This window comes from Macrotis lagotis, chromosome 1 (genome assembly GCF_037893015.1).
Source record: "Macrotis lagotis isolate mMagLag1 chromosome 1, bilby.v1.9.chrom.fasta, whole genome shotgun sequence".
NCBI lineage: Eukaryota > Metazoa > Chordata > Mammalia > Peramelemorphia > Peramelidae > Macrotis > Macrotis lagotis.
Window position 1 is genome coordinate 642726587 of NC_133658.1, and position 16760 is coordinate 642743346.

A 16760-nucleotide genomic window follows, 5' to 3' on the forward strand; every position below is an offset into this window, starting at 1 on the left:
GAGCAGCTCAATTTCTTCTACCTGTGCTGCTGCTTCATTTAATGGGAATTAGAAGTCACTGGGAACAGAACTATAGCTACTTAGATTCTTCCAATCATGTGTGAGCTTGTCAATGCCAGTATCAGCTCAGTCCAGGTAGATCATAACCCATCTACTTCTCTTCCTTCGTGTCTTCCAAAAAAACATTTCTACCTAATATGCTGAAAGCCAAACCACAGATAAATCTTCACATTGGGAATATGCTAGTGGAGCAGGTGAGTCAGCAGTTATCCTAACTTCCTTCTCCATGGCGGGCTTACTTCCTTTTCTGCTCTTGTATCTCTAAACGTAGTCTTTACACATTCATCTGAAATTCTTTATTAGTAATATGTTTTAACCTATTCATTTTCAGTTATTCAATTGTTTTTCATTTGTGTCCAACTCTCTGTGATTCTATTTGGGGTTTCCTTGACAGAGATACTGGAGGGATTTGCCTTTCCCTTCTCCAGCTCTTTACAGATGAGGAAAGTGACCCTGCCCAGGGCCACACAGCTGGGGTCAGCTCTGAGCTCAGGGCACGAGGCCTCCTGGCTCCAGGGGCTCCCCGAGCTGCTGCCCGTCCCCAGTCACCAGGCTCCAGCCCCGCGCAGCCCCGGGGCAAGGGGATACAAAGGGGCACGAGGCAGTGGCTGCCCCGGGGCCCTGGGTCTGACAGGGCAGGAAGCACCCAGGAGGGAGAGGGGCCTTCCATCAGCCTCCATCTCCACTCCCTCCTAACACTTCATCTCCCCTCTGTGCAGAGAGGGGCAGCCCGAGCCCTGGAGGCGCTAAGGCGTCCCGGAAGTGCTAAGGTCTGGGGTCAAACCCCGCTCAGGCGCCGGCCACGTGGGGGCCTCGGGAGAGCCGGGGCTGGGCCTGAGCCTCCAAGCTCCCCGTGGCTCTATTTGCGGGATCCGCCGCCGAGCCGCTCCTCCGCGGCCTCGGGCCAAGCACACGCCCGTTCCCGGCGCGCAACACGGGGCCACGGCCCGGCCCCGCCACCCGGGGACGCGGCTTCGAACCCCGGCTTTGCCTCGTGCGAGGCTCCGCGCACGTCCGGGATCAGCTTCCGCTTCCGCTTCCGCCACAGGGGCGGGGCCAGACGATGCCGCCGGAGCCGGCGGGAGATCCGGGCCTCGGCCGTCCGGGGCAGAGGGCGTGTCCGCGCAGCCGCAGGAGGAGGCGCCCGAAGCCTCCCCGCTGTCCGGGCGGAAGGGGCGGGGCCCGGGCGGGTCGGAGGTCAGGAGCGGCGCCTCGGAGGCGGCCTGGGCCGGAGCGGAGCGTCATGGCGCCGGCGCCGCGCTGCCCCCTGTGCCGCCAGAGCTTCTTCTCGGGCCGCGGGCACGTCTACAGCCGCAAACACCAGCGAGAGCTGAGGGCGGCCCTGGAGCGGCTGCTGCCTCAGGTCGGGCCTCGGCCGGGAGGGGGGTCTTTGCACAAGTGGACGTTTCAGAAATGCTTCAGAGGAGCCCGAGAGCAAACGCCTGAAGCGCAGATGCTCAGAGCATCCTCGGGTCCTGCGGCTGCGGCCGCTGGCAGGGACGGGACCGGCCACTTGTGTGTCCCGAGCCGGAGGGCAACTTCCGGACGGGACCACAGGGTCGTCTTTTTCCTCTGAAGGAAGTGAACAGTCCGCAAATAAATGCTAGAATGAAAAGATACGATAAGCAAATGAATGAAAATAAATGCTTGTTGACTTGATGAAAGGGATCATTAGTGAATATTTATCTAGTGTTAATTGAAAATTAGAACCTTAAAACAGTTAAACTAAGATAACAATAAAGAAAACTATATTAGACGCAAAATTTTATTTCTCTGGGAATTAACCACCATCATTAGGTAACAGAGACTAACTCAGAATGATCTTCTCCAGCTTGAGGGAGATCAAAAAATTTATACAGTAACAAGAGAAGGGGAACAGAATCCATGTGAGTGGACAAAATCTTAAACTTGCTTGGAGACCATTCTGTTATTTGATCTCAGAGAAATCTCCTTTCACAATGCTATTTTCCTTGAAGGAGGCAATGTTTTTTTGAGTATTTAGGTATTAGGAGAGCAGAGAATACTTGTTTTTCAAGTTTAAAGGTGGACCCCACTCTTTCTGGATTTAAGGAGAGCCAGACAAGATTTTTTTTCCCCAAATTTCAAAGGGATTAAAGAGGGCAAGACAAGTGTTCCTTTCAAAGTCTAAAGAGGACACATTCCATTCCTTACAATAATAGCTAAGAAAAAACTTTAGCCTCTGACCAGGGAAATAGTTTATTAAAACTTATAGTACTTATTATATTAATACTAGACAGGAAGTGATGACCCCAAAGAATGAGCCAATATGACCTGAGTTAAAATCTGGCCTCAGACACTTGACACTTAGTAACTGTGTGATCTTGGGCAAGCCACTTGGCCCAGATTGCCTCCTATCCAGGGCCATCACCAATCATCCTGAATCACATCTGGTCCTTGGATCCAGATGACTCCAGAGGAGAAAGTGAGACTGGTGAGTTGGCACAGTAAGTACCTCATTTAAATCCAGTTTGCTTGCTTGTCAAGGCATTACCTCCCATATGTCATGGTTTCTTCAAGAAAGCCATCAGCATCAATAAGGCAACTTTGTTCAACTGATTTCTGAAATTATTTTGTGGAGTGTTGATTGGAAAAAGCTTTCTTAAAAAAATGTATCCAATCTATATTAAGTATGTTTATAAATATAGACCCTATATTAGATTGCTTTCTGGCAGGGGGAGTGGGGAAAGAAAGGAGGAAGGGAGAAAAATGTAAAACTCAAAATCTTGCAAAAAATGATTGGTAAGGGCCGGCTAGGTGACATAGTGGATAAAGCACCAGCCCTGGAGTCAGGAGTACCTGGGTTCAAATCCGGTCTCAGTCACTTAATAATTACCTAGCTGTGTGGCCTTGGGCAAGCCACTTAACCCTGTTTGCCTTGCAAAAACCTTAAAAAAAAAAAATTGGTTAAAAACTATTGTTTCATGTCATTGGAAAAAACTACTAAATAAATATTTCAATCTTGAAAAAAAGTCTTCAAAAAAGGAAGAAAGGATGCTGAATCATTGTATATAACATTCTCTTCATCCACAGTCCAGATCACAGGAAAGTAACCAACAGATTTTGGTGAGAGAATAAAGCAGCTGTATTGCTAAAAGACAAGTCTCCCAGCAACATCCCTTCTCATTTTTCTCTAGGGTAAGTTAGATTTCTATACCCTATTAAGTGTGTATGTTATTTCCTCTCTGAGCCATATCTGATGAGAATGAAGGCTCACTCATTCCCCCTTGCCTTTCCCCTTTTCACTCCATTGAAAAAGCTTTTTTCTTGACTCTTATGCAAAATTTCTTAGCTTCTTCTTCATCTCCTTTCCCTTCCCCAGTACTTTCCTTTATCACCCTTTGACTCCCATCTTTTTGCTATATTATACCATTATATTCCACTCCTTCCTGTGCCCTGTCTATATATGCTCCTTCTAACAGCTCCTATAAATGAGAAAGTTCATGAGTTATCAATATCTTCTTCCCATGTAGGAGTACAAACAGTTCAATATCATTAAGTTCCTCCTAGTTAGTCCTTCTCATCTACTCATCATCAGTGAACCCAGAGAGGGAAACCCCTACCAGTCAACCTTATTCCTCTAGGTAGCAGCTCACTGAGGAAGAGTACCTTTGCTTTACAAAGGAGTCCAGGAGATTGGCATCTACTCACCTCCATGGTATCCAAAGTATAGGAGTCACCAGGTAAAACCAGGTGGTCAAGGAGGGACTTCTGGGCTAGCCCTGGACCAGGACCACAGAGAATGATCAGACATCTGACCTGGCTCTTCAAGAGGAGTGGAGAATATGAAGGGCCCACAGGGCTTTGGTCTGAGCTCCTGGTAGGATGTAGAGTACTGGCCAGGGTGCCGGGAGACCTGATTCTGTCCCCCCGAAGGCAATATGACCCTGGATAAGTCATTTCACTTGGAGCCTCAATTTCCTTATCTATAAAAATGAGCCCTCAGGTCTTTGAAAGTTGACAGATGTAAGCCTCTGGATAGCCCATTCCCCTGGAGTTATCTAACCTGCTGTTGGGGAAAGACTGGAATGGAAGTTTGTTCTTTTCTCCACCAAGATTAACTCTGTTATTTTTCCATTGCAGAAATGATGTCTATCCTCTTTGAACTCTGACTACCAAGGTAAATGACACACCAAGTATAACCCATATCTAAAGTCCTGACTGCCTCTTATTCATCTCTATTAGTCTCAGAATTGACATTGTTATATAGTTTTTTTCTTTGAGAGGGGGAGATGTTCTTGGGGGAGGCAGTGGAAGTTTCTGTCCAATTTCCCTTACCATTCTTTCTCCTTCATTAAACTCTCCTAACTGGCATTCTCTGTGTAGAATCTTTTCTTTGGGACTGGGGGATGGTGAGTGATGGAGCTGGTGAAATTCCTAAAGAGTATCTTAAATTGCTGATTTTTGCCTAGTGACTAGAATCTGGGGGAAGATGTTGAATGGAATACATCAGCCACCTGCTAAGTGCAAGACATCCTTCTGGGGATGATACTAAAATAAGAAAATGATGCTTTCAGTTTCACAAAGGTTCATTATACTATGTGTAGAGAAGACAGTGTAGGTGGTGGAGGGAATAGAAAACTGGGTCTGAAGTCAAGAAGACTATCTTGACTTCAGATCTGACCTCTCAGTTTCCTCATCTACCAAATGAGCTGAAGGAAATGACAGGCCTCTCCAGTGTCTTTGCCAAGAAAACCTCAAATGGGATCACAAAGGGTCAGATACTAAACCACTCAAGAAATTAGATTATAAGCACCTAGGGGGCAGGGATGCTTTGTTTTTCCTTTATATTTGTATATCAATTATTTACAACAGTGTTATGACTGAAATGACTGAAGAACAACAATATGCAGGGAAGGCATTGTGCTCTGTGAAGGTGATAAGGGTACAAAGACAAAAAAGTTCTCAAAAAGTTTAAATTTTGCTGGGGTGTTGAGGGAAGCAATAATACAACATGAACACAGAGAAGCATCATATTAGGTAGGGAATAATAAGAAAGCGGCAAATCCAAGCATATTTGAGGAATGAAAACCATCCCTTGGGAGTTCAGGGGTAGGTTATGGAGAAGACAATCATCAAAGCTGAGCCCTGGAAGAAAACACATTATAAAAAACAGATAAGAAAGGAATAGGGGACAGTTGAATGTAGAGTGAATGAGTGGGACTGGGTGAAATGTAGTGGGAAATTAGGATTGGGGCTGGTTTGCAGCAAGCCTGAAAGTTCAGGTTTAAGATTATGTTTTATCCAAGAGGTATTAGGGAGTTTTTTTCAGGTAGGAGGTAAGGATGAATGGATAGGAAGATCCAGTTTAGACCCAGGGTTAGAGGCCAAGATTTCAGTAGGAGAGACATGAAGATGACAGAAATCTTTGTCAACAGGTAAATCAGTGAATCAAGCCAAGTCACTGTGACAGTAGTCCAGGCATGTATTCATGGCCTACCTTAGGATAGATAACTGTTTCAATAGAAAATGTGGAGGTAGTAAAGATAGAATTAACAGGATTGGCCTTTCATTGGGTTGGTGGGGTAGGGGTAGGGTGAAATTCAGTGAGGAATTCAGTAAGGTGCCAGAGTCTTGAACCAAGCTCACAGAAAATGGCAGTTGCATCAACAGAAATTGTTCCAGGCACTTTACTGTTGATGATAAACACAAAATGTAAGAATGATCTCCCACTGGAGGAATTTACATTTTACTGGAATCAAATATCAACATCTGAATGAAGTTCATGGAGAATAGCATCTAAGAAAATGCATGAATGTAGTCTTTAAGAGATCAATAGCTTCTAAGCCAACCATGAAAACTAACCTCAAAAATGATCAAATTACAAAGTATTAGACAGTTAGTGGATGTTGAGGAAATGGAGAAAAGTCATTTACACTAATGTATTCTGGCCTTAGATGCTTTTAGGCTTCGTGACATTGGACAAGTCATTTGATGTCTTACTCAGTTTCCTCTTCTGAAAAGTAGAGACCTACTTTTTAAGGTTGATAGGAGGAGCAAATGAGATAATATTCATAAATTTGTTTTTTTAAGTTACATATAGAAAGAATAAAGGGCAAGTAACAATGATGATCTCATACTGTAAGAATGATGTCAAGGGTGCTAAAGCTCAGAACTGATTAAGCAGTAAATATTTATTAAGCAGTTGCTATCTGCTGGCACTGTTCAGAGATCTGGGAATACAAGGACAGAGTGAAGCAAGCTGTGGTATCAAAAGAGCTTACAATTCCTAAATTAGTGAAGATAGAAAGGATGAATAACAAATTAACCTAAGGTAGTTCAGAGAGAGAGAGAGAAGACCAGGGCTGGAGAATCAGAAAAGGCTGCAAGTAGAAGGTAGTGTTTGAAGTGAGTCTTTGAGGGGAAGAGGAAAAGTATGGGTACAGGGGCAGGACTTTAAGAGGATGTTATATTTTATTCTGGAGGATATTTGGAGCCATTAAAGTTTGTTGTGTATAGGGGAGTGATATGATCAGATTTAGACTAAAGGAAAAAAATCACTGGCATCTTCATGAAGAATACACTGGATTGTGAAAGAGAAGGGAAGCTGTAGGTAGACCAGTAGCTCCAATATAGATTACCATAGCCCCTCCTAGGGACAGCTAGATGGTACAATGCAAAGAGGACTGGCCTTGGAGTCAAGAGGATGGAAGGTTTTTTTGGGTTTTTTTTAAGGTTTTTGCAAGGCAATGGGGTTAAGTAGCTTGCCGGAGGCTACACAGTTAAGTAGTTATTAACTGTCTGAGGCGGCATTTGAACTCAGGTACTCCTGACTCCAGGGAAGGTGCTCTATCCACTGTGCCACCTAGCCATCCCTGAGGATGGAAGTTTGAATCCAGCCTCAAAACAACTGATTCTTAACTAACTCTGTCACTTAATCCTGATTGCCTCATATCCAGGACCATTTCTAGTCATCCGGATTCATAGCTGGCCACTGGATCCAGATGTGGCTCTGGAGGAGAAAGTAAGACTAGCTACTTAGCACAGTAGCTCCTCACTCAAATCTAATTCATGTGCTTGTCGTGGCATCACTCCCCTCCCCCCCCAGTGTCGTGAATGACATCTTCAAGAAAGAAAGAAACAACATCATCATCATAGTTCTTCCTTAAAAAAAAACAGACTTCCTGATTTTTGATTGGTCCACAGAACCAGCCTAGGCTTTCAGGTTGCCTCTGCCATAAAAAGGTTACTCTATGAGGTCTTAGTTCCCTTTTGATGCTGTGGGAGTCCCTCTAACCATGAGAGCCAATTTACCCTGCTGAACAGACTAATCTCATTTGGAGCAAAGATTAGCTACATCTACCTGCATCTGTGCTGTATCCTTGGAGAATAGCCTTTCCCATGCTCTTATCAAGTTCTATTTTCTTAAGTTGGGTAGTTTGCAAATGTCCCATTTCATTTTGATCCTGAACTTCCGTCACAGAATTGATGGGACTTAGTCCTGGCCTACAAAAGAGACCAATTGGGAAGTCATTTTAATAGTCCAGGTGAGCTGCCATTTACTCCTGAACTAAGGTGTTGGCTGTATGAGTAGCAGTGGAAAGGAGAAATACTGTAAGGTAGAAATGGCGATATTTGGTAACTGATTGGATATGTGAAGAAAGTTGGTACCCTCAGCTAAATAGGAAGGAAATGAGCATTTATTATGTGTCCAAAACTTTTCTACAATCTCATTTATGAGATACAATCTCATTTATGAGATATGATCTGATTTGATCCTCATATCTCTGCAAATATTGTGTCTATTTTATAGTTGAGGAAACTGAGGCAAAGGTGAAGAGATCCCCAGGGTCACAAAACTAATCGATATTTGCAGCTGGTTTTGAACTCAGGATTTCCTAAGTCCAGGCTCAGAACTCTAATCCTACTACTATTTGGAAAAAGATTAAATTTAGGGAGAAAGACAATGATTTTTCTTTAGCAAGCTTGGTAATTAAGATATCTTTGGGATATCCAATTTGAAGTGAGAAGAGGCTAATTCTAAAAAACCAACTTGATCAGGGCAACAAAAGGTGTTGGTTTGGTTTTGATTTTGATTTGCTTTAACCTTTATGGGGAAAAGAGAAGAGGGCTCAATGAAGCATTAGAGCCACTTCCCTCTACTCAACAGAGAGAAAGGGGAGTTTGGTGTATGGGTATTTTTCCCCTGAAGGAAATGATCTTGGACTGAAAAGGACAGAAAAAAATTGGATCCATAGGAAGCTGAAATCCAGAGTATAGAACTGAGATGAGAAGAAAGCACCTAGCTCACATGAAGGTCATCCCCAGGTAAAGCAAGGTCATCTAGAGATAATGATGAATTATTGTTAGTAATTTTTGAAGGATCATGAAGAATAGGAATCTGCAGCCTGGAGCAGGGCAAATAACCCAGTATTCAAAAGCGAAGAAAGAGCCTATGCATTATAGATCAGAGATTTCCATCTATTTTCATGACACAATTCTATGAGCATTGAATATACTATGAAAGAGGTGGGTAATGAATGTCTTGTATAGTGATTGTAAAGAGCCATCTTTATCAAAAAGGAGGACCCTCTATCAGGAGCAGATCACATTGAACTTTTTTCTTATTGTGTTACAAAACTGGTAGCTCAGAAAAAATGCTGTAGACAGAGTTTATGTATCATATAATTAATGTAGTCACATTATAATACCTTATACCTTTCATGTGCTAATTTCTTCATTCTGTCTAACATGATTGAGAACCTAGGTATGTCCAAACTGAGGCCCTTTGGGTCCATTCATGCAACCCCTTTTCTTTTTGTGCTCTTGCTGGTGGGGGTTGCACCACAGAATCGGTATTGAACTCTATATATCACCATTGACTGGTTTTTGTTGGGAACATGAATGAAGAACACCCATGTGATCAGGATAACTCCCAATTTTGGAACTATAGTTTGTTATATTCTTTATATCTCAGTAACTATCCATAAAAGCTCCTTGATAAATGTAGCTTCTGTGTTGAAGAGATGCTTCCACTGCTAAGCTGAATTGATCCATGTTGTATTTAGAAAACACCTCATTAGGCAGTGAGGTCTCAGTCAAACTATTAGATCTACTAGTTAACTTCTCTGATTCTTTGCTCTCAAGGTTTTAGTCTGGACAGAAATACTGTTCAACTGGACTAACTCAACAATTATAATAACTCATTTCTGGGTTCAGGCTCTGGCTGCTCTTTGTTTTTCATATGCAAATCACTGAAGTATTCTTTAACTGGTTACAATAAAAAATTAGTTTTGAACTTTGCATCAGACATAATTTTAGTAAATGATCTTCTTAGGACTCTGAGCACACCTCTACCCCAAATTAATGAATTGATCCAGGAGATTTAATTCAAAAAGTGTTTTTCCTCCTCAGAGGCAGATTTTACTCCACATTATCTTATATCTACATCTTATTTTCTTGATTTTAATTTTTTTATGAGAATCATCTATACACACATTTAAGTGCATTATCAGAGAGAATTTTAGTAGGAAACAGCTAGTAAGAGATACTCCACAGTGGACCACAGATTTGCCATCCTGATTGATTGAAAGATAGACAGAATACAAAATTGCACTGTGCTTTCTGCACATTAATTATGAAAGACATTTGATTGAATAGAGCATCTTTTAAGTTTTTCCTCTAAAATTCTTAACAATACTTTAAAATCAAGCAAGATTCTTTGTTATGATAGAAATAATCTTATTCAATGATTAGCATCAAGAGAGGTATAAAACAACTTGCTAATAGTGTTTTACCACTGTGGTGAAGGAGATCCTCAGTAGAGACAAAGCTGAAAAGTTGTCTGTGATAGTGATAATCCTCCAGCTCACCTTGTTTACAGATGATACCATTCTGAGCACATTAAGCCCTAGAAATCCACACAATTCATTTGGGTCAATGATTTAATCCTAGAATTAAATAGGAGGAGAAATTATTTTCAGGCAATTACAAAGTTCCTTTAATGCCCCCAAACTTCTCAGAAGCAAAGACCTATGTTCTTAAAATAAAACTTCACTGATTTATTGTGGGATTTTTTTAAGCTCTTTATACTTAGAAACAAGTTTCCTTTTTTATTATGAACTTGACAAATGTCAAAGGCATAAACATTTCCTTATAGAAAATAAAAAATGTAATCTTGGCAAACTGGGCTTCTATCAGTACTCTTTTTTTTAAGAGTTTTGAGAGAGGGGTGGCTAGGTGGTGCAATGGATAGAGCACCAGCCCTGGAGTCAAGAGTACCTGAGTTCAAATCCGACCTCAGACATTTAATAATTACCTAGCTGTGTGACCTTGGGCAAGCCACTTAACCCCATTGCCTTGCAAAAAACAAAAGTTTTGAGAGGATATTATATTTATATTTCCATGATTAAATTTTCTTAATATTAAGCTTTTCCAGTTAGGTTTTTAATATTCTAGTTATATCTGGCAATGGATCATGCAGAGGACTCCAATAGTAAAACATTACTAAATGTAACAATGTGACTTTATCCTCTTAAGTACCCTATTTCCACTCACTAATATTTTACTCTGGGATACAGAGATTGATTTCAATATTTAGAGCAATACAAATCAAAGTAAAGTCATATATTAAATGATAATATATTCTCCTGAATTTAATTATCATATGTTAACAGTTGATAACATATCTAAATTTCTTTTTTTAAGAAAGATTTTGTTTATTTTGAGTTTTACACTTTTTCTCCCATTCTTGCTTACCTCCCCCCACCCCCCACAGAAAGCATTCTGTTAGTCTTCACATTGTTTCCATGTTATACATTGATTTCAGTTGAATATGATGAGAGAAATCATATCCTTAAGGAAGAAAAATGAAGTTTGAGATAGTAAAATTACATAATAAGATAAGTTTTTTTTTCCTAATTTATTCAAAGTCTATAATTCTTTCTCTGGATACAGATAGTATTCTCCATCGAAGATAGCACAAAATTGTCCCTAGTTGTTGCACTGATGGAATGAGCAAGTCCATCAAGGTTGATCTGATATCACCCCCAGGTATGCACATTTTTGTTGCCCTTTGGGTATAATTCCAGATTGCTCTCCAGAAAGGTTGAATGAGTTCACAGCTCCCACCAGCAACATATTAGTGTCTCAGATTTCCCCACATTCCTTCCAACATTGATTATTGTCCTTTCTGGTCATATTGGCCAGTCTGAGAGGTGTGAGGTGGTATCTCAGATGTTATAAATGAATGAAAAGAAAAACCTGCTAGAGTGAGAGAAAATTTTACATTTTATTCACTAACCTTGCAAGATACACCTTACAAGGTACGGGTACCTCACCTAAGCATATGGCACAAATTGGTCTTGGAACATCAGGTAATTTACGGTTCAGAAACTCTTTCCCATCCCTCTTGGATGTTCATAAGCTCTCAGAGTTTGAGTTACAATCTAAGAGGTCCACCCATTCCATGACATGCCCCTAATATGATCCCCCCAACATCATATGATGCATGATATGCTAAAGAACCCCAATTGTCACAGGGGGTGTGTGGGTTAATATTCAATTACCTAATTGCACAAACTCAGTTGCATTAGGTCAAAATCTCTAGGTCACTCTTGACCAGTTGAGAACTAGTTTGGGGTTTGGTATCCCTGGAATGGGCTTAGGAAGACTCTTCCAGTCTTGTGATTGGCTGGGTCATTCCCCCTTTGTAATGGATTCCCTAAAGGCTCCCCTCCACACCCTGTGAAAACCAACACCCTACATTCCTCACAATTTGTAATCCCAGCAGTTAGCAAAGTGTCTGCACATAGCAGATAATTTGTTAGTGTTTGTAGATTGATGGACCTGCTTCAGGTCACCCATTTAGTAACTGAGGCAAGATTTGAAGCCAATTCTTCCTGACTCTAAGGCCAGTCCCCCATCCACTCTACCATACTTCCTTTAGTGTTTTCTCGGTTCTCCTTTCCTCTCTCTACATCATTCCTACAAGTTACCCAATCTTTTCCTGAATTTCTCATATTTATGCTTTCTTCTCATAGAATAATATGTATTTCATTCCATCAGTACACTACCATCTGCTTAATCATTCCCCAATAGGTGGCACCACCTGTGTTTCCAATTATTTGAATTAGAATAAGCATGCCTATGAATAGTTGGGTTTATATGGAACCCTTTTTCTTTTAAAGAACTTTGATCTTGGGGCATATTTCTGAAGTAAACTTTCATATTTAAGTCACTTTTCTCAATCCCAAAATGTTTGCTAAACTTTAAGCAAAGCATCTGATACCATTCTTATCCTCTGGAAAGAATGAAGCATTGTGAACTAGCCAATACAATTAAATTGATTCTGAACTGTTCAATGCAAGGGCATGCTAGTAAATGTTTAATACCTAGCTCTCTGAAAGAAAAAACTTAAAAGTTGACACCTAGGATAAAAGCTAATCTGAATGTTGTAGCTAAATGGAACTGGGGTTAAGAGGACCATCTACTAAATCTATGAACACTGATTACCCTGGCCCCAACTGCCCAAAGGTCAGGCATATCATATTTATCTTCTTCCCCAGAGTTCTCTGGTATCCTCAAGGGTATTTGGGGGTATCTAGACAATTTACCAATAGTTCCAATGCCTACAGATGGTGTTCATTCATTTTTAAAGGTAGTCTCCTGAATCTCAGTTCTATATACACAGAAATATTTACTTTAGTTCTATTTACTTCCCCACAAAATTTAGGAGGCACAATTCTTCACACACACATCCCCACCTACCACAGAAGGGGATTAGGTTCATAATTTAGCTTGGTTCTCTTAGAATGTGGTCCCATTTCTAAGTCTAAAACCCTCATCTGATTTCCTGGAAATTTTCCTGGCTGACCTCAGGGCTTCCATGTTGGGCTGATTTTCTGCACCACCCTGCCTGGCTCCAAGTTTGCCATGATGTGAACTCCCTCCCAATCCAGTGAGGATCACCAGGGGTACCTGAAACTTGGGACAAAGAACACAGAACTGAAACAAATACCCTAGGCCAATTTCTCTGAACCAGGGTCTAAGCGAGGAAGCAGTTGGGAAGAAAGCCCTTCCCATCTCATTGGTTCAGTTCACAGCATATTCACTGTGAGTGAATTCCTATCTTTGCCCTCTGGAGGAAGCCAGTAAGTGAAAACCGAAAAGATAGCAGTTGAACAAGAATTCATGATACTAGAGCAGCTAGGTGGCCTAGTAAAGGCAATAAATTGACTTAAATTCCATTGTCTTAAATAAAATTTAAAAAATAAAAAAAAAAAATCACATCCAGAAAAAGATTTGTAAAGTCTGAATGCAAACCAAAGCATACTATTTTTAATTTTTTTTCAATTTCTTTTTTTGAGGGGGTTGCAAAGCAATGGGGTTAATTAATTTGCCCAAGGTCACACAGCTAGGCAATTATTAAGTGTCTGAGGCCTCCTTTGAATTCAGGTCCTCCTGATTCCATGGCCAGTGCTCTATCCACTGCCCCACCTAGCTGCCCCTATTTTCAATTTTTAAAATTTATTTTCTGGTTTTTCCTCTTCTGATGGTTTTCCTTCCTTTTGTTCTAATTCTTTCACAACATGACTCATATGGTAATATGTTTAACATAGTTGTACACGAATAAACCAAATGACATTATTGACTGTTGAGGGAAGGAAGCAGGAAAGAAGGGAGAGAGAAAAGTGTGAAACTCAATCTTAAGTGAATATTAAAAACTCTTTTGTAATTAAAAATTAAATTAAAAAGTGCATGGCTCAGTCTCACTATTTTAAAGATGAAGGCAACTAATCAAAAAAGGCTTCCCACTACCCACTTGAAAGGGATGCACTTGGCAAGCTCACAAGGCCCCTCAAGTTCATCTCCATGTTACAATTGGGCATGGCCAGAGAAGCTTGGGCTACATATAACACAATTTGTACCTTTAATCTGTATTCACATTGTCTCCCTCACTCTCTTAAATCTACGCTGTGTACACTCAGTCAAACCCTGTCAGCTATTGCTGGCTTCTGAGATCTTACACTCACATGGACAGTGTTTGAGCAGTGGCCCCTCTTAGTCTGAATTGAGCTGGCTCCAGCATAGGTCTGGGGACCTGTCAGTTTGGAAGGGCACAGGGATCTGTGCTTGTCTCAGAATATTTAATGTTCAGTCAGTGACTTGAACAAAGACATAGAAAGCATGTTTCTCAAATCTGTAAATGACACAAAAGTGGGAAAGAATAATTTAACACACTAGATGACAGGGTTAGGATCTCAAGAAAGCTTGACAGGACAGAGCACTGAATTGAATCTAGTAAGCTGAAATTTAACAAGACTATATGTAAAATCCTAAGAGTTGGGTGTAAAAATGGACACACAAGTAGAGGATGGAAGGAATGTGATTACTGAACAGTTTCCTGAAAAAAGATTTGGGATGTTTCTAAAGAACCACAAGCTTGATGTGAGTCAACAGAATTCTATTTTGAGCAACCAAAAGTCCAAATAAACTAATCTGAGATTTAAAAATAAACAACCCAACACATAGAAGCTAAGTGAATGCTCATTGATTGTTGTACATGAATGTAACAAAATATTCTTGGTATTATAAGAATGATTATGATTACCACAGTGAATAATGATTTGTATGTATCTAATACTTTAAAGTCAAATGAGATCTATTAGTGCCTGACTTATAGTCATAGCAGCTGATATATAAATACTATAAATACTTGCTCCTTTCCCTTCTCTTCCTTCCCCTAAAGTTTGCAAAATGTTTGACATACTTTATCTCCTTTGTTTCTCATCAAAACTTTGTTGTTTCCCTGTTTCAAAGTCCTTCCCACTCCAGTTCATCTTCCACACAGCTGGCATTAGGTATAGTCACTCAAATCAGGGGCAGCTAAGTGGTACAGTGAATAGAGCACCGTCCCTGGAGTCAGGAGGACCTCAGTACAAATAGGGCCTCAGACACATACCTAGTTGTGTGACTGTGGGCAAGTCACTTAACCCTACTGCCTTGCAAAAAAAATTCAACAAACATTTATTAAGCACCTACTATGTGCCAGCTATTGTGTAAAAGCACTGAGGATGCAAGAAGAGGCAGAAGACAGTCCCTGCCCTCAGTGAGATCAGGGATCCTTCTAAAGCACTAGGGTACCCCCCCCTTCCAATAGCCTCCAATTTTAAAGATAGAGTCCAGTTGGCATTTAAAGTCCTTCTCAATTTAGATCCTCTCTAATACAAATTAAATTACCACCTCACACCTCTCAGACTGGCCAATATGACCAGAAAGGACACTGATCAATGTTGGAAGGGATGTGGGAAATCTAGGATACTAATACACTGTTGGTGGAGCTGTGAACTTATCCAACCTTTCTGGAGAGCAATTTGGCATTATGCCCAAAAGGCAACAAAAATGTACATACCCCTTGATCCAGCAATACCACTACTTGGGTCTATACCCTGAAGAGATTATGAAAAAGGGTAAAAGCATCACCTGTACAAAAATATTCATAGTAGCTCTGTTTGTGGTGGCAGAGGATTGGAAACTGAGGGAATGTCCATCAATCGGGGAATGGCTTAATAAACTGTGGTATAAGTATATCATGGAACACTATTGTTCTATTAGGAACTAGGAGGGATGGGAATTCAGGGAAGCCTGCAGGGATTTGCATGAACATGCTGAGTGAGATGAGCAGACCCAGAAGAACATTGTATACCCTAACAGCAACATGGGGGCGATGATTGCTCATACCAACAGGGCAACAATAAGCACAATTTTGGGGTATCTGCAACAAAGAATGCCATCTGTATCCTGAGAAAGAATTGTGAAGTTTGAACAAAGATCAAAGACTATTACCTTTAATTTTTAAAAAATGCTATCTTATTATGTAATTCTGCTATAGCTCATACTCTATGTTTCTTCCTTAAGGATATGATTTCTCTCTCATCACATTCAACTTAGATCAATGCATACAATGGAAATAATGCAAAGACTAACAGACTGCCTTCTGTGAGGGGGAGGGAAGCAAAATTGGGGGGGAATTGTAAAATTCAAAATAAAATCTTTCAAAAATAAATAGTAAAAAAAATAAAGATCCTCTCTGCCTTTCTGGACTTATCACTTATTTACCTTCACATTTCTGATGGTCCAGTCCAATTGGCTTTCTCCCACACATTGTATTTTCTATCTCTCTATTACCTGAAATACAATACCTAACATGCTCTCTTTAGAATTCATATTCTTAGGGGCAGCTAGGTGGCGCAATGGATAGAGCATGGGCCCCGGAGTCAGGAGTACCTTAGTTCAAATGTGACCTCAGACACTTAATAATTACCTAGCTGTGTGGCCTTGGGCAAGCCACTTAACCTTGACTTGCAAAATCCTAAAAAAAAAAAAAATTCAAATTTTTCTATTCTCATCTTAAATTTCCCTTTCTACAGGTAATCTTTGCTGCCCACCTCCACCACCCTCAGCTACCATCCTGCTTCTGTTGGGAGCAAGATAACTCAATTCAACAAAAAGAGAGCATCTAATACTTTTCAAGGGGAAATACCACAAAGTTTCTAGGGAGGTGGTTTGGATATCAGGAATAAGGATGGGAGCTGACTAGCCCCTGCACATCAATGGCTTTCCAGAGCCTCTTTTTCTCCATGGGTCTCCCTGGAAACACCTTTCTTTCTCTTGAAGAAGGGATGAAGCATATCTCTCCTCTCCAAAGCTCTTGTGCCACAACTTATGCAGGTATACAATAT

General features: G+C 40.8%; 1 long non-coding RNA gene across 5 annotated transcripts in view; it reads left to right on the forward strand.

Moving 5' to 3' along the window:
* Nucleotides 1-1196: 1196 nt before the first annotated feature.
* LOC141507504 (uncharacterized) overlaps nucleotides 1197-16760 on the forward strand; it is a 46819-nt gene continuing 31255 nt past the window's right edge. For 3 of the 5 annotated variants that reach the window (XR_012474174.1, XR_012474172.1, XR_012474171.1), the window contains exons 1-4: nucleotides 1432-2525; nucleotides 3112-3216; nucleotides 4162-4198; nucleotides 16449-16749. This is a non-coding gene — a long non-coding RNA (uncharacterized LOC141507504). The other 2 variants (XR_012474175.1, XR_012474173.1) reach the window with 2 other exon arrangements.